This window comes from Hylobates moloch, unplaced genomic scaffold (assembly GCF_009828535.3).
Source record: "Hylobates moloch isolate HMO894 unplaced genomic scaffold, HMol_V3 SCAFFOLD_23, whole genome shotgun sequence".
In the NCBI taxonomy this organism is placed as follows: Eukaryota; Metazoa; Chordata; class Mammalia; order Primates; family Hylobatidae; genus Hylobates; species Hylobates moloch.
Window position 1 is genome coordinate 11,944,440 of NW_026652298.1, and position 18,202 is coordinate 11,962,641.

General features: G+C 43.0%; 1 protein-coding gene across 7 annotated transcripts in view; it reads left to right on the top strand.

Annotated features, from left to right (window-relative positions):
• The first annotated feature begins 7,530 nt into the window (after positions 1 to 7,530).
• The window catches only part of IPO11 (importin 11), a 229,996-nt gene continuing 219,324 nt past the window's right edge, over positions 7,531 to 18,202 (top strand). For 4 of the 7 annotated variants that reach the window (XM_032145224.2, XM_032145223.2, XM_058433929.1 and 1 more), the window contains exon 1: positions 7,549 to 7,697. The gene's annotated coding sequence lies outside the window, so the exon portion shown is untranslated. Of the gene's footprint in view, positions 7,698 to 8,036; positions 8,214 to 8,947; positions 9,124 to 18,202 lie in introns of those variants that run through there. The other 3 variants (XM_032145222.2, XM_058433927.1, XM_058433926.1) reach the window with 3 other exon arrangements.

Consider the following 18,202-nt stretch of genomic DNA (forward strand, 5'->3'; position numbering starts at 1 on the left):
GATCAACCTGGGCAACAAAGTGAGACCCCGTTTCTACAAAAAATACAAAAATTAGCCAGGCATGGTGGTGCAGGCCTGTAGTCTCAGCTACTCAGGAAGCTGAGGTGGGAGCCTCACTTGAGCCCGAGAATTTGTAGTGAGCCAAGATTGCACCAACCTGGGCAACAGCATGATACCCTGTCTAAAAAAAAAAAAAAAAAAAAAAAAAAAAAACCATGACACAAAACCCTGTGTGTGATTTGTTATTGTTGTTTTTGGTGGGTTTTTTGGTTTTGTTTTCTTGAGACGGTCTCACTCTGTCACCCAGGCTGGAGTGCAGCAGCATGATCTTAGCTCACTGCAACCTCCGCCTGCCGGGCTCAAGCGATGCTCCCACCTCAGCCTCCCAAGTAGCTGAGACGACAGGCATGAACCATCTTGCCCAGCTAATTTTTGTAATTTTTGTAGAGGTGGGGTCTCACTTTGTTCCCCAGGCTGATCTCAGACTTCTCAGCTCAAGTGATCTGCCTGACTTGGCCTCTAGGTTGCATTTCTTCTGTGAAATAAAAGGCAAGTTTTTCTATAGAGAAGGAGCTGTGGAGGTGGTAGGACAAGGGGCATGAGTGTGGAGAAGGTTTGAAGATCCTTTATGCACAATGGGAGAGGAAGATTAGAGGGAACTCAAGAAGACATGGCATGTCTTCCAGCTAAATGTGGAGCCCAGTATCTCCAATGTGTACTGCTGTGTAACCACAGCCTGGAGACAAGAGCAGAGAAGGCAGAATGGTTCTTTTGATTCATCAATGAATGACCACTATTGCTCCCTAGAATAACATTGTAGGCCTTTCAAATTAAGTTCCTATTTACCTTACTTACTTCCCAACATTATCAAGTTCCTTTTACTTCCTTAAACATCTTTATACCTCGACTTTGTGAGTGCTGTTCCCTTTGCATTCTCAACCTTCCCCTGGCTAACTTTTGTTTGCCGTTAAAGACACAACTCATATGTATGATATAAATATATATATTTAAATATAAATATAAACATATATATATAAACATAAATAAATATATATATATATTTTAAATAGAGCCTTGCTCTATCACCCAGGCTGCAGTGCAGTGCCATGATCTTGGCTCACTGCAACCTCAGCCTCCCAGGTTCAAGCTATTCCATGCCTCAGCCTCTCAAGTAGCTGGGATTACAGGCGTGCACCACCACGCTGGCTAATTTTTTTTTTTTTTTTTTGTATTTTTAGTAGAGATGGGTTTTCACCATGTTGCCCAGGCTGGTCTTGAACTGGCCTGAAGTGGGTGCCCGCCTTGCTCTCCCAAAGTGCAGGGATTACAGGCATGAGTTACCGTGCCCGGCTTCAAATATTATATTTTTAAGATAGTGGCCCAGGCTGGGTTGCAGTGAGGCAGAGGTTGCAGTAAGTTGAGTTTGCTCCACTGCACTCCAGCCTAGGTGACAGAACGAGACTCCATCTCAAAGAAAAGAAAGAAAGAAAGAAAGGGGGGGGGAGGGAGGGAAGGAAAGAAGGAAGAAAGGAAGGAAGGAAGGAAGGAAGGAAGGAAGGAAGGAAGGAAGGAAGGAAGGAATCCTGAATACTATAAACAAGATTCTTCTATAAATGTATTCTTTAGAATGATCTAAATATGTGGCTGGGCATGGTGACTCACGCCTATAATCCCAGCACTTTGGGAGGCCAAGGCAGGTGGATCATTTGAGGTCAGGAGTTCGAAATCAGCCTGGCCAACATGGTGAAACCCTGTCTCTACTAAACATACAAACATTAGCTGAGTGTCGTGGTGTGCGCCTGTAATCCCAGCTACTCTGGAGGCTGAGGCAGGAGGCAGAGGTTGCAGTGAGCTGAGATTGCGCCACTGCACTCCAGTCTGGGCAACAGAGTGAGACCCTGTCTCAAAAACAAAAACAAAAACAAACAAACAAAAAAGAATGATCTAAATATTTTTAGATCATCATAAAGACTATGTTAGATTAAAATAATTAATTAAAGAAGATGATTATGTTTAATACTGGCATAGGTGTAAACCTTGTCAGTGAATATTACATAATTGATACATCTCAAAAACATTCGTCAGATAAATGTTTCCACATCATTACCATTGTTAAAAAGAAATTAAGGCACAGTAAAATTTTAAAATGTTTATTTGAGCAGTGATTCATGAATCAGTTTGGGACTCTGCTAAAGGGGCACCAAAGAAAGGCTTTTATAGGGTGAATGTGAAAGCGTGGCAAATAAAATACACTGAGTTGGGTTTTGGTTTGCTTCTGTAGGAACCCAGGGTGCTGGAGCAGCCTCAGTCTAATGGCCTGTCTATTAATTATTTTAACATCATAAAATAATGTATATCATGTTGCAAAATAAAGCTTTTAGAAGGTTTCCAAATACAACAAAAACCAAATTATTAGGGTACATAGAATTCTATTTGTGGGGAGTCTATTTTTATTTTTACTATTTATTTATTTTTGAGATAGGGTCCTGCTCTGTCGCCTAGGCTGGAGTGCAGTGGCACAATCACGGCTCACTGCAACCTCCCTGTCCAGGGCTCAAGCGATCCTCCCACCTCAGCCTCCAGAGTAGCTAAGACCACAGGTTCGTGCTACCATGCCTGGCTAATCTTAGTATTTTTTGTAGAGATGGCATTTTTGCCTAGGTTGATCCTGAACTCTTGAGCTTAAGTGATCCTCCCACTTCAGCCTACGAAAGTGCTGAGATCAGGGGTGTGAGCCACCACACCTGGCTAGAGTCTATTTTTATATTGTATATTAATATTTATGTATTTTTTATTTTAAACAATATTTTGTAGTATAAATAAATATTTTATTTTATAAAGTGGTGCATGCTTGTAATCCCAGCTTCATTAAGGAGACTGAGATGGGAGGAACACTTGAGTCCAGGAGTTTGAGACCAGACAGAGCAACAGAGCCAGAGATCCTGTCTCTAAAAGCAAAAAAGAAAAAGCCCTTTTCCAAGTTATTACACACTCTTAATAATTAATACTGAAAACTGTTGGCCGGGCGCGGTGGCTCACGCCTGTAATCCCAGCTCTTTGGGAGGCCGAGGCGGGCGGATCACGAGGTCAGGAGAATGGCGTGAACCCGGAAGGCAGAGCTTGCAGTGAGCCGAGATCCGGCCACTGCACTCCAGCCTGGGCGACAGAGCGAGGCTCTGTCTCAAAAAAAAAAAAAAAAAAAAAAGAAAAGAAAACTGCTACATAAACTTTCACCTTGTGAATGCATAAGGGTTTACTAAATCATGCCTATTCCATTGTTCTTATAAAAATAGAGCCATACACGTTTTAGTTTATACCTGAAAAATATTTTCAATACTTTGAATTGGTTCTCTAGTATAGATTTCCAGGCATGGAATTATTTACTCAAACTGCGTGAATATTTTAGTCTTTGAATATAAATTGACAAATTATTTTCTTTTTTATTTTTTGAGACGGAGTCTTGCTCTGTTGCCCAGGCTGGAGTGCAGTGGCACAATCTCTGCTCACTGCAATCTCTGCCTCCCAGGACTGGTGGAATCAGTCCTTATGGAAATAATAAACTTGTTTCAAGTTTATTATAAACAAAAATGAATCTAGGAATTCTGTTAATTTATAAGCACCTAATGAGCTGTATTATAATGTAGAGTTAGCCAAGACTCAATTTTATGCAAGTTAAAATAATAAATGAAGGGTAGCAAATTAGAGAGCCTATAACTTTTGAGGATGTATTCTATTACTGCTTCAGCAAAGTACCACAAATCTAATTAATGGCTTAAAACAAGATACATTTATTAATTTAGAGTTCTGGAGGTTAGAAGTCTAAAATCGGTTTCATGTCTGAGTTTCTTCTGGAGGCTGTAGAAGGGAATCAGTTTCCATGACTTTTCCAGCTTCTGTAGGCTTTCTGCATTCCTTGGCTCATGGCCCTGGCATCCCTCTGACATCTATTATACTGGCATATTTTCTTTGTCTTGGACACTCCAGCCTCCCTCTTGTAAAGACCCCTCTGGTTACATTGGACCTAAAGGATAATCCAGGATAATCTTCCCATAGTAAGATTACCCTGGATAATTTAATCACATTGGCAAAATCCCTTTTGCTCTGTAAAGTAACATATTCACACGTTTTGGGGATTAGGACATGGACATCTTTTATTCCACCTACCACAAAACAGATATAAATTTGTTTAGAAATGGAGAACCTCGAGCCTCACCTCAGACCAAATGAATCATGATCAGTATTTTAACAAGATCCCTGTGTGATTCTATGCACACTTAAAATTTGAGAAGTACTGTCTTTCTTTTTTCTTTTTTTTTTTTTTTTTGAGACAGAGTTTTGCTCTGTTGCCCCCAGGCTGGAGTGCAATGGCGCAATCTCGGCTCACTGCAACCTCTGCCTCCCGGGTTCAAACGATTCTCCTGCCTCAGCCTCCCAAGCAGCTGGGATTACAGGCATGTGCCACCACGCCCAGCTAAGTTTTGTATTTTGGTTAGAGACAGGGTTTCTCCATGTTGATGAGGCTGGCCTCGAACTCCCGACCTCAGGTGATCCGCCTGCCTCTGCCTCCCAAAGTGCTGGGATTACAGGTGTGAGCCACCTCTCCAGGCCTGAGAAGTACTGTCTTTCAATAAAATCAGAAATATAGTTAAGCAAAAAGAAAATAAAGCATGGTCACAATACCCATCCAACTGATGATAAACCCTCTTAGCATTTTGGCATTTATTTATTTCCAAAAGTGGGACATTCTGAACATAATGTTTTGCAACCCTCTTTTTTCACAATGCATTGTGAATGTGTAAACATGTCAACAAATACACTTCAAGATAATTTTATTTTATTTAATTAAATAATTAGTAATATATATTTTTTTGAGACAGAATCTCCCTCTGCTGCCCAGGCTGGAGTGCAGTGGCACGATCTCGGCTCACTGCAGCTTCCGCCTCCTGGGTTCCAGCAATTCTCCTGCCTCGGCCTCCCGAGTAGCTGGGATTACAGGCACCCGCCACAAAGCCCAGCTAAATTTCTGTATTTTTAGTACAGACAGGGTTTCACCATGTTGGCCAGGCTGGTCTCTATCTCCTGACCTCCAGCAATCCACACGCCCCGGCCTCCCAAAGTGCTGGAATTACAGGCATGAGACACTGCGCCCAGCCTATTTATTTTTTCTTGAGATGGAGTCTCGCTCTGTCGCTTAGGCCGGAGTGCAGTGGTGCGAACTCGGCTCACTGCAACCTCTGCCTCCTGGCCTCAAGCGATTCTTCTGTCTCAGCCTCCTGAGTAGCTGGGATTACAAGCACATGCCGCCACGCCAGGCTAATTTTTTTTTTTTTTTTTTTTTTTTTTTTGAGACGGAGTCTTGCTCTGTGCCCCAGGCTGGAGTGCAGTGGCGTGATCTCGGCTCACTGCAAGCTCCGCCTCCCGGGTTCACGCCATTCTCCTGCCTCAGCCTCCCGAGTAGCTGGGACTACAGGCGCCCGCCAACACACCCGGCTAATTTTTTGTATTTTTAGTAGAGACGGGGTTTCACCATGTTAGCCAGGATGGTCTCGATCTCATGACCTCGTGATCCGCCCGCCTCGGCCTCCCAAAGTGCTGGGATTACAGGCTTGAGCCACCGCGCCCGGCTAAATTTTTGTAGTTTTAGTAGAGACGGGGTTTCACCATGTTGGCCAAGCTGATCTTGAACTCCTGACCTCAGGTGACCTCTCCGTCTTGGTTTCCCAAAGTGCTGCGATTACAGGTGTGAGCCACTGTGCCTGACCTCAACATGATTTTAAATGGCCAATTTGTATTTTATCAGGTATGGATGTATTGTGATTTAATCATTCGTCTCATTGGTGGTTGTTTAGGTAATTTTATCTTTTTACTTTAGAAAACAGCCCTTGTGTGATCGACATTCTCGGAATGCAGAGCTTGGTTCAAATCCTAACATGGCCTTTTACTGGCTGTTTGACGTTAGGTGGGCTACTTGACTTCTCTGTGCTTCAGTTTCTTCATCTGTAAAGTGGACATAAAGAAAATACCTACCTCATAAGGGTCATTCTGAGGATTAAAATAGATAATTCCCATAAAGATCTTAAAACTGTACCTGGAATATTCTAAATGAGCAATAAAGGTTTTCTATTATTAATATTTATGAACACTGCTATTTCCTACAACTTCTCTATTATTATTATTATTATTATTATTATTATTTTGAGATGGAGTTTCGCTCTTGTTGCCCAGGCTGGAGTGCAATGGCGTGATCTCGCCTCACTGCAACCTTTGCCCCCAGGGTTCAAGCGATTCTCCTACCTCACCCTCCCGAGTAGCTGGGATTACAGGCGTGCACCATCATGCCCAGCTAATTTTTTATATTTTTAGTAGAGATGGGGTTTCTCCTTGTTGATCCAGCTGGTCTCGAACTCCTGACCTAAGGTGATCTGCCCGCCTCGGCCTCCCAAAGTGCTGGGATTACAGGCGTGAGCCACTGCGCCCGGCCTTATTATTATTATTTTTAAGAAATAGATAGTTGGTGTGTATTTTTTAATTAATTAATGAATTTATTTTGAGACGAGTCTCTTTATTTATTTATTTATCTATTTTGAGACGGAGTCTCGCTCTGTTGCCCAGGCTGGAGTGCAGTGGAGCAATCTTGGCTCACTGCAACCTCTGCCTCCCGGGTTCAAGCGATTCCCCTGCCTCAGCCTCCTGAGTAGCTGGGATTACAGGCGCCTGCCACCGTGCCAGGCAAATTACTGTATTTTTAGTAGAGACAAGGTTTCACCATGTTGGCCAGGCTGGTCTCGAACTTCTGACTTCGTGATCCGGCCGCCTCTGCCTCCCAAAGTGCTGGGATTACAGGTGTGAGCTACTGCGCCCACCCCTTATTATTTTTGAAATGTTTGTGTGTGTGAACTCTCTATATGTCCCAGGCTGGCTTCGAATTCCTGGGCCCAAGTGATCCTCCTGCCTCAATATCTGGAGTAGCTGGGACTACAGGCGCGCGCCACTGCGCCTGCGTAAATTCTCTTTTTAAGGATAAGAAAATTTAGGTGACTATGCTAGCTTTTAGCAGTGGCAAGCAGAACTGGATTTATGTCCTTTCACATTTTTCCACTCTTGCTATTACTCAGGAGTAAGCGCCAAGCAATTTGGGTAACTTAAAAAATAAATATTTGCGGGAGGGAGAGTGGACTGATGGGAGTAAGATTCTTTAAATAACTGTTCTCTGCTGTGACGGATCCGCAATTGATATCTAGAATAGAAAGCGTGACATGGTTCTGATTGAAGCTTCAATCAACCCGGGAAACAATTGAGCTCCCTGGGAGTGGGACAAACCAGACCTATGGTTTCCATGGTGACAGATCCGGCTAGTCCGGACTCCCGGCTCTTTATACTGCGCAAGCGCACACAACTGATTTGGCTACCCCGCGCCTTTTGGTTCGAAGAGAAAGCCCCACCTTCCCCTTCCCGCCGTTCGCCTATCGCCTTCTCTCTTGGCGTTCGCTTGGGCGCTGGGCTCCTGTGACGTAGTTTTCGCGCGTCCGCGTCGTTTGGAGCCGCGACGCTAAACATGGCGCGTTCCTAAAAGCCGCTTTGGGCATCAGTAGGCGGCGGCGTGAGGACTGGCAGCGTGGGGCGCGGGACCAACCGACGCCACTTCGTGTTGGGAAGTGGGAACGGGAGGGCCGGCCGATTCCCGACCGAACCAAACGGTGAGGCCCCGGCCCGAGAGCCACAGAGCGCGCGGGAGTGGAAGGGAGTGGGTTGGGCACCCGAGTCCCGAGAGGCGAGGGAGGAAAGTGGGGCTACCAGGAGATGAGGGATAACGGTAGCGAGGCAAGGGCGGCCTGCAGACTTGGCTGTTTGCGTAACCTTAGGAACCCGGGGAACTGGGGGCTGGCCGAGGCAGCCCGGGAGTGGGCAGCATGGTAGCGGAGCAATCAGGGTGCGGGGTGGGAGGGACCGTATGCTAGGCTGAGCAGGGGCGAGTGTACCCATCGTGGCCGCGGTTGCGGACCTGGGTGATGCATTTGCCCTTGAGGGATAGGTGGTGCAAATTTTGAGATAAAGTGGTTATCTCGAGTATAAGACCGTTGTGCATTGTTACTGCGCACACGATCTTGTAGCTAATAGCAATAGTGTGATAGCTTTAAACATTAAACCCTTACATGCTTTTAATGAAAAAGTGAAGGTAGTTGTCCATTTATAGAGAGGAGCTTCATGGAGAGGTATGGCCGCCAATTCTCAAGCTCAGCGACTCCTGCAGATTTATATTTGGGGGTATTTGTGATTCAGCAAAACTACTTTTGCTCATTGCATGTGTCATTCTTCTTTATTATTTTGTGACATGTTGGTGAATGAGAGAAGTACTCCTATCTGAAAGTGATTTGACTAAATAGCAAGGACTGGTAAATTACCTACTAGTGCCAAGGTTGCAATTGACATACCTCCTCCCCTCCATAATTTAAACGAGCTCAGTTGTAGTGCGGTAGTGCCCTTCAGGTTTCGGTTATTCTTCAGAAGGAAGTAAGGAAGAGCAGTTTGTAGCCATAATGCTTTTCCCCCTCCTCGGATAGGAATTTTCCTCCTCCATTTTCATGTTATTTCAAACTTCTCTGTTCAGTAGAGAAGCTTCAGATTAAGAGCAGGGTGACTCTTCTATAGGAGACATCCATTGCATGACACATATTACATCTTTCATCACTGAGGAAAATTTCGGTGAAATTAGAAACATTTTCCCTTTTGGTTATGATAGGACTGGTATTTTCTCTGTTTCTGCAGTAACCTAGCACAGGGTATAGTAGAAACAATTAATTACAGTAGTGGCTTGTGGCCATATATTATAGTCCCAGGGTAGGAGGGTGGTCTCCGCCCTAGTTGAACTTCCTAAGGCCAAAGAGAATTTTCACCACAAACACATTTGGCTATGGTAATGTTAGAGGTTTAAACAAATATGTAAAGATTATCTGATCATTAATAGAACAATCTTCAGATTTTGTGATGTTTGAATATATTTGCATTTGGAATCAAACCAGAATGCAGCATGACCCTTGTAGTCATGTGGCTATTAAAATACACTGAAGATTTTTCCAGAAACAAAATTTTTTTTTCCCAGCAATAAAAATACTCAAATTTTGGGTAAGTTAGTGTTTGATTATTTGGATTTTGACCTTTGTGTAATATATTTGTACCTATGTGTGTGTATGTATTTAACCTCACTTCTAATTTAGTGTTATTGATGGTCATATTTTTTCCTTTCTTTATCAGCTTCAAATAGGAACTGTTAATTTCAGAACATTTAAGGAATGGCAAAACACATTTAGTGCTGGTGTGAGTCTGTAGTGTCTTTGGTTTGCTGACTATCAGACTGCTTACAGATAAGTCCACAGTTATAAGCTTTGTAGAGCTTAAGTTGCATCAGTATTCTTTACCCTTGCTACTCAAATTGTGGTATATAGCATCACCTGGGAGTTTATTAGAAATGCATGATCTCAGGCTCAATCCAGAGCTGCTGAATCAAAATCTGCAATTTTAACAAGATAGCTAGATTAAAGGAATGTTCAATAAATCTTGAGATGCACTACTTTGGTTGGTAAGAGTTGAAGAACACTGAGGTAATGCACAAACCTGTATAAAAATTTATAGCATCATTTATTTTAATCTGAGGTGATCTTATGCTGATTATCCAGTCTGATGAAACTGAGGCCCAGAAAGGTAAGTGCCTTGCATAAGGTCACACATACCTAGATTTATAACCCAGATTCCAACTCATTCCAGTGCTTTTCTTTTGCTGGTTACTGTGAGAGCTTGTTATATTAAAAACGGACTAAAATTCATGAATGACAGGTGTTCATTCAATAACAAACGTTTATTGGGTACTGGACAGGCAGCCCAAAAATCCTGTGTGTCCCTGGTAACTGCTCCTGTTTATCATGGTGGCTATTAACCCACCACCTTCCCTCTTTATTTTTTTTTGAGATGGGGTCTCACTGTCACCTAGGCTGGAGTGCAGTGGCGTGATCTCTGCTCACTGCAACTTCTGCCTCCTGGGATCAAGCGGTTCTCCTGCCTCAGCCTCCAGAGTAGCTAGGATTACAGGCGCCTGCCACCAAGCCTGGCTAATTTTTGTATTTTTAGTAGAGACACGGTTTCACCATTTTGGCCAGACTGGTCTTGAACTCCTGACCTCCCTGAACTCCACCCACCTTGGCCTCCCAAAGTGCTGGGATTACAGGAGTGAGCCTGGCCCCCTCTTTACTCTATTTTTTTTTATTTTTTTTTTGAGATGGAGTTTTGCTCTTTTTGCCCCGGCTGTAGTGCAGTGGCGCGATCTCAACTCACTGCAACCTCTGCCTCTCGGGTTCAAGTGATTCTTCTGCTTCAGCCTCCCAAGTAGCTGGGATTACTGGCATGCACCGCCATGCCCAACTAATTTTGTATTTTTAGTAGAGACAGGGTTTCTCCATGTTTGTCAGGCTGGTCTCGAACTCTCGACCTCAGGTGATCCGCCTGCCTCAGCCTCCCAAAGTGCTGGGATTACAGGCGTGAGCCACCAAGCCTGGCCCCCTCTTTACTCGTTACTGGATAAAGTTCCCTTCTGCTTCATAGAGGAAATGAAATACATTGAGTGGGAACTTCATTGCTTTCTGTTCTGTTTCACCTGCAAACATGAAGACCTCTATCTGTCCATCTCTAATTATATTCTGAGTTTTTTCTCTTTATGGACAATATTTCCTTTATGTGTTTGCTAGGGCCGCCACAACAAAATACCTTATATTGGGTAGCTTAAACAAGAGAATTTTTTTTCTCACAGTTCTGGAGGGTGGAAGTCCAAGATCAAGGTGCAGATAAGATTGGTTTCCTGTAAGACCTCCATCCTTGGCTTGCAGATGGCCACCTTCTTGCTGCCTTTTCTTGTGGTCATCCTATGTGTACAGCAGAGGCTGTATCTTTTTTTTTTTTTATTTTTTTGAGACGGAGCCTCGCTCTTGTCTCCCAGGCTGGAGTGCAGTGGCCTGCTCTCAGCTCACTGCAACCTCCGCCTTCCCGGTTCAAGAGATTCTCCCGCCTCAGTCTCCTGAGTAGTTGGGATTACAGGCGCTCACCACCACGCCCGTCTAATTTTTGTATTTTTAGTAGAGACGGGTTTCACCATGTTGTCCAGGCTTGTCTCAAACTCCTGACCTCAGGTGATCTGCCCACCTCAGCCTCCCAAAGTGCTGGGATTACCGGCGTGAGCCACTGCACTGGCCTGCTGTTTCTTTTTCTTATAATGGCATCAGTTATATTGGTTTAGGGCCCTAGCCTAACAACCTCATCTTATCTTAATCACCTCCTTAAAAACCTTATCTCCAAATACTGAGGGTTCAGGGGTTAGGGCTTCAACATGAATTTTTGAGGAACACAATTCAATCTAAAACATTCAGTTACTCCTTTTTCAACTAGTACTAACTTAACAAGGATTTAAGCATACCCAAGCCTCTTATCTTTTTTCTGTTTTCTTTTTTTTTTGAGACAGAGTACTCACTCTGTTTCTCAGGCTTGAGTGCAGTGGTGCTATCTTGGCTTACTGCAACTTCTGCCTCCCAGGCTCAAGCGGTCCTCCCACCTCAGCCTGTCTGGTAACTGGGACCACAGGTGAGGTGCAGGCCACCATGCTTGGCTAATTTTTGAATTTTTTTTTGTAGAGATGGGGTTTTGCCACATTGCCCAGGGTTGTCTCAAACTCCTGGGTTCAAACGATCCGCTGGCCTTGGTCTCCTGAAGTGTATTGAAATTATAGGGGTGAGCCACCATGCCTGGCCTCAAATCAAGTCTTATCTTAAATATACGCTCCTGGGCCGGGCGCAGTGGCTCATGCTTGTAATCCCAGCACTTTGGGAGACCGAGGCGGGCGGATCACGAGGTCAGGAGATCGAAACCACGGTGAAACCCCGTCTCTACTAAAAATACAAAAAATTAGCCGGGCGTGGTGGCGGGTGCCTGTAGTCCCAGCTACTCAGAGAGGCTGAGGCAGGAGAATGGTGTGAACCCGGGAGGCGGAGCTTGCAGTCAGCCGAGATTGCGCCACTGCACTCCAGCCTGGGCGACAGAGCGAGACTCTGTCTCAAAAAAAAAAAAAAAAAAATATGCTCCTTACCTTAGATCCTTAGATTCCTCGTCAGCTTTATCTGTAATTATTTTTCTTAGTTTTTTTTTTTTTTTTTTCTTCCTTTTTTTAAGAGACAAGGTCTCTGTTACCGAGGCTGGCCTCAAACTTCAGGGCTCAAGTGATCCTGCCACTTCAACTTCATGAGTAGCTGGTACTACTTGTGTGTGCCACCATGCCCAGCTTATTTCCTTTAAGTTTCTTGAAAGAATTCTCTGTATTCATTTTCTTCACCTCCTTATTAGTTGATTTTTTTTTTTTGGTATTTTGAAGGCTGACAGTCCATAGCAGTCACTGAATTTGAGGTAGTGGTGATCACCATTGATATCTTTGTTGCTAAATCTAATGGAATCTGTTTAATCATTTGCCATTTTAACTAGTTCGTTCTTGAAATTTTCTTCTTATACTTCTGGGACACCATATTTTCCTTATTTCCTTCTTATGTTTTAGCCAGTCTTTCCTTGGTTATTTTTCTCTTTTCTCTGAACACTTTAGATGCTTCACTCTGAGACACTACCCTGCTCTCTTCTGAAAACCTTCAGATTAAAACCCAAACTACATGGTTTAGGAAATAAGGACCTTAATGCACACTCTTCATGAATGGTCTCATTTGTGGTGACTTCAACTACTGCCTCTATTTTGATGACTCCAAAATCTCTGGCTTTTTAGCACAGGTCTCTCTTCAACACTGACATATGTAGTTGTCTTACAATACTTGACATTCATGTCAAAAACGTTTTGTATTTCAACCTTCCTGATGTTGTTTTCCTCCTGTGAGCCATGCAGGTACCAGTGAGTTGGAGAAGCCCAAAATCTTAATTCTTTCCCCTTATTAACTTATGTGTAACCCCCCAACTCTCCAACTATCTAATTATTTTATTTCCAACTCTCCAACTATCCATTATTTATTTATTTATTTTTGAGACAGAATTTCACTCTTGTCGTCCAGGCTGAAGTGCAATGGCGCAATCTCGTCTCACTGCAACCTCTGCCTCCCAAGTTCGAGCGATTCTCCTGCTGCAGCCTCCCGAGTAGCTGGGGTTACAGGTGTGCACTACCATGCCCACGCCTGCCTAGTTTTTTTTTTTTTTTTTTCTTTGAGACGGAGTTTCACGCTTACTGACCAAGCTGGAGTGCAGTGGGCCATCTAGGCTCACTGCGACCTCCACCTTCTGGGTTCAAGTGATTCTTCTGCCTCAGCTTCCAGAGTAGCTGGGATTACAGGCATGCACCACCATGCCTGACTAATTTTGTATTTTTAGTAGAGACGGGGTTTCTCCATGTTAGTCAGGCTGATCTCAAACTCCTGACCTCAGGTGATCCACCTGCCTTGGCCTCCTAAAGTATTGGGATTACAGGCATGAGCCACTGCACCCAGCCAACACATATAGCATATAGTTTAAAATGTAAGTGTTTACAGTACAGTAAGCTATTAACAGTATAGTACTATGAACAGCATTCATATAGTTAATAGTATTATGCAGAAAAATTAAGAAGGATATTGGGAACATAGAGATTCTTGGTTGAGGAGTGAGCCCTTTTAGATTGGCAGTTAGTGGAGACCTCTTTAAATAGAGGACAACTTGAGCAGAATGGAATGCTGTCAAAGAGCAAGACATGCTTTTATCTAGAGACCAGAGCTTTCCAGCCAGAGGGAGCAAATTGTACAAGGGAAGGATAAGATACATTTTATACATATTTCACTAAAGATGTTCACATATTGTCTCCAAGTCTCTGTTAATATAGATAAACTAGGTTGTGCAGACAACCTAGTCCTTTGTCTCCTTATTCTTGTATGCCTCTGCAGGGGTTTCTGTGATTATAGCACCAGGTGTGAAACTGCTGGGTCATAGAAGATACAGTCACGAGTTGCTTAAGGCTGGGATACATCCTGAGAAGTGGATCGTTAGGCAATTTTGTTGTTCTATGAACATCATATGAACAAACCTAGATGGTATAGCCTATTATATACCTGGGCTATGTGGTATATAGCTTATTGTATCTAGGCTATAAGCCTATACAGCATGTTACTGCACTGAATACTGTAAGCAGTTGTAACAAAATGGTATTTGTCTGTGTTTTTTTTTTTTTTTTTTTGAGACGGAGTCTCGCTCTGTCACCCAGGCTGGAGTGCAGTGGCACAATCTCGGCTCAGTGCAAGCTCCGCCTCCCGGGTTCACGCCATTCTCCTGCCTCAGCCTCTCCGAGTAGCTGGGACTACAGGCGCCCGCCACCACGCCCGGCTAATTTTTTGTATTTTTAGTAGAGACGGAGTTTCACCGTGGTCTCGATCTCCTGACCTCGTGATCCTCCCGCCTCGGCCTCCCAAAGTGCTGGGATTACAAGCGTGAGCCACCGCGCCCGGCCTATTTGTGTGTTTAAACATATCTAAACTTAGAAAGGTACTGTAAAAATACAGTGTAAAAGTAAAAAATGGTACATCTGTATAGGGCACTTACCTTGAATGGAGCTTGGAGGACTGGAAATTGCTTTGGATGAATCAGTGAGTGAGTGGTGACTGAAAGTGAAGGCCTAGGGCGTTATTGTACACTTAGGCTACACTAAAGAAATTTTTTTCTTCAGTAATCTTAGCTTATTGTAAGTTTTAGTTTATAAACTTTAACTTTTTGTCTCTGTTGCAGTAACACTTAGCTTAAAACACAAATACATTGTGTAGCTCTACATTGTTTAAAACAGACACAAACACACACATTAACTCAGGTACACACAAGGTCAGGATCATCAATATCTCTGTCTGCCACCTCCACATCTTGTCTCACTGGAAGGTGTTCAGGGGCAGTAACATTCATGGAGCTGTCATCTTCTATGATAGCAATGACTTCTTCTGAATTATCTCCTGAAGGACCTGTCTGAGGCTGTTTTACAGTTAACTTTTTTTTTTAATAAGAGTAATACATTGTAAAATTATGATAAGAAGTATAGTAGTGGGGCTTGGTGGCTCACTTCTATAATCCCAGGGTTTAGGGAAGCTGAGGTGGGAGGATTGCTTGAGGTCTGGGGTTTGAGATCAGCCTGGGCAACATAACCAGACCCCATCTCTACAAAAAGTAAAAAAGTTAGCATGGCATGATGGCTCATGCCTGTAGTCCCAAGTCTCAACTATTCAGGAGACTGAGGTGGAACGACTGCTTGAGCCCAAGAGTTCAAGGTTGTAGTGAATTATGATGCCGGAATTGCTCTCCACCTCAGGCGACAGAGATCCTAACTCTTAAAAAAAAAAAAGCAGTCTGGGCGTGGTGGCTCATGCCTGTAATCTTAGCACTTTGGGAGGCCGAGGCGGGTGGATCACGGGGTCAGGAGATTGAGACCAGCCTGGCCAACATGGTGATACCCTGTTACAGGCATGGTGGCACACACCTGTAATCCCAGCTGCTTGGGAGGCTGAGGCAGGAGAATTGCTTGAACCTGGGTGGTGGAGGTTTCAGTGAACCAAGATCGCACCACTGCACTCCAGCCTGGGCAACAAGAGTGAAACTCCATCTCCAAAAAAAAAAAAAAAAAAAAAGTATAATGTAGTAAAGGCATAAACTGGTAACATAGTTGTTTATTATCACTTTCAAGTGTTACGTACTGTACCTAATTGTATGTGCTCTGCTTTTATACAAATGGCAGTGCAGTAGGTTAGTTTACACCAGCATCACCACTAACATGAGTAATGTGATTTACTACGATTTAGGATGGCTATGATGTCACTATGTGATAGGAATTTTAAAGCTCCATTAAAATCTTATGGGATCACTGTCGTATATATGTGGTCCGTATCTGACTGAAACTTTTTTTTTTTTTTTTTTTAGACAGGGTCTCACTCTGTCACCCAGGCTGGAGTGCAGTGGCACCATCGTGGCTCACTGCAGCCTTGACCTCCTGGGCTCAGGTGATTCTCCCATCTCAGCCTCCTGAGTAGCTGGGACTACAGGTGTGCCCCACCACGCCCAGCTAACTTTTTGTTTTTTTTTAGTAGTGGTGGGGTTTCTCCATGTTGCCCAGGCTGGTCTCAAACTCCTGCACTCTAAGTGATCCACCCGCCTCAGCCTTCCAAAGTGTTGGATTACAGGTGTGAGCCACCATTTTTATGTGTTGTGTGACCCTGTGTGTGTCCTGGTCATAGAATACACAAAATATATACTCACACTTAATTTCATTAGAGACAGCTAGATAGCTCTCCAAAGTTGTATTAATGGATATTCCCAGTAGCAGTGTATAAGAGTTTCTGTTTCCATGCATTCTTGCCAGCATTGAATATTTTTGGACTTTGTAATTTTTGCTAGTCTGATGATCATAAAGTAGTTTTTCACTGTTTGGATTTTAAATCACTGATAACCAGTGAGATAGCATCTCTTCTGATATTAATTAAACATTTAGCTCTTCTTTTCTATGTATTTTCTGCTTACACCCTTTGTTCACTTTTCTTGTATATTTGTCTTGTTGATTCACAAGGGTTCCTTGTATATTCTGTATAATACACCTTTGTTTTAGTAATGTATTAGTAACATTTCTTCTCTTAATCTTCACCTTGTTAACCTTGTGTAGGATATCTTCAATGACTCCATCAATTTCAGTCTTCAGTTCTGATGTAGTATAATTCATTAGGCAGATAGGCTGTGAACTTGATGTATTTTTGTTCTTTCTCAAGTCTAAAGCTAAAAATTCCCAGTTAATTTCACTTGAGATATTAATGGACAGCACTGAACAAAAGTAAAAGTGTTTAATTTTTAGAGAGTACTGGGTGGGGACAGGAGACTTGCATTTAAAGTTCTAGCAATGTCACTAATGAGCCTGTGACCTTAGAGAAGTCAGTTTATCTCCTTATCTTTTGGCCACAGTGTCTTGGTCAGTAAAACAAAATACTTAAACTGTGTAGAGAACTGATATGGGTGGCTTCAAGGTGATAGGAAAATTATATTTATTTACTTGTTAACTTATATGGACTCACAACTGAGAGAATAATTATTTTAATGATAAAATGTAGAATAGTGATTAACTGTGGGATTGTTACTTGGCATACAGCGCATGCATGTTTGAACAAATGGGTTTTTATAAATACAATGACAGGCTGAGCTCTTTACAGCAAGAATGAGATTCTTAAAAGATACAGCTTTATAGACCGTGATGTCTTCAACCAGTAAATGGAAGCTACCAATCAAAGATGTCTATATTTGGAGAGAGGACTGATGATCTCTTACACTCAGCAAAAAGTTTTGCCTAACCGCTAGTTATAAATTATAGTCTGTTAAATTTAATCTAGGCTGTGTTGTTAGCTCAATTCAGTGTCTTGCTCAAAATCAGTTTTTATAGCTTTTCTTTCCTATTTTTTTCGTATCAAAGAAGGAACTTTATGTATTTATTTATTTTTTGAGATGGAATCTTGCTATGTCACCCAGGCTGGAGTGCAGTGACACCATCTTGGCTCACTGCAACCTCCACCTCCTGGGTTCAAGCAATTCTCCTACCTCAGCCTCCCTAGTAGCTGGGATTACAGGTGCCCACCACCATGCCCAGCTAATTTTTGTGTTTTTAGTAGAAATAGGGTTTCACCATGTTAGCCAGGCTGGTCTCAAACTCCTGACCTCAGGTGATCTGCCTGCCTCGGCCTCCAAAAGTGCTGGGATTACAGGTGTGAGCCACTGCCCAGCCAGAGAAGGACCTTTAAAAGCAATAAGCATAATTGCTGTTCCTTAATGGGATTTGTACAGATGTGTATTTTTGTTTTTTAGCTAAGGAGACGTCAGAGGGTGATGGCTGACAGTAGTTGGTACCTCACAGCTGGGCACTGATCAGGTAGGGGGTGTCAATATTGTTTAGGATAATGTATAACTTTTCTTATTAGGGAGAGATTAGTCATGGGGGACTCTTGTATATACCAAACAGGAAAGAGACTTATTGCAGTTTATCAGTGCCATTTTACTAAAAACTCCCAGTGAGACAGAAATACTCAAGTTTTTTGGACAGGTCTTCCTCTCACAAGTCTGCCTCCCCTGTCTATTGTCTTCTTACATACTTTATACTTCACCCATTTATTATTTGTTTCCCATTTATTTGTCTCCCCAC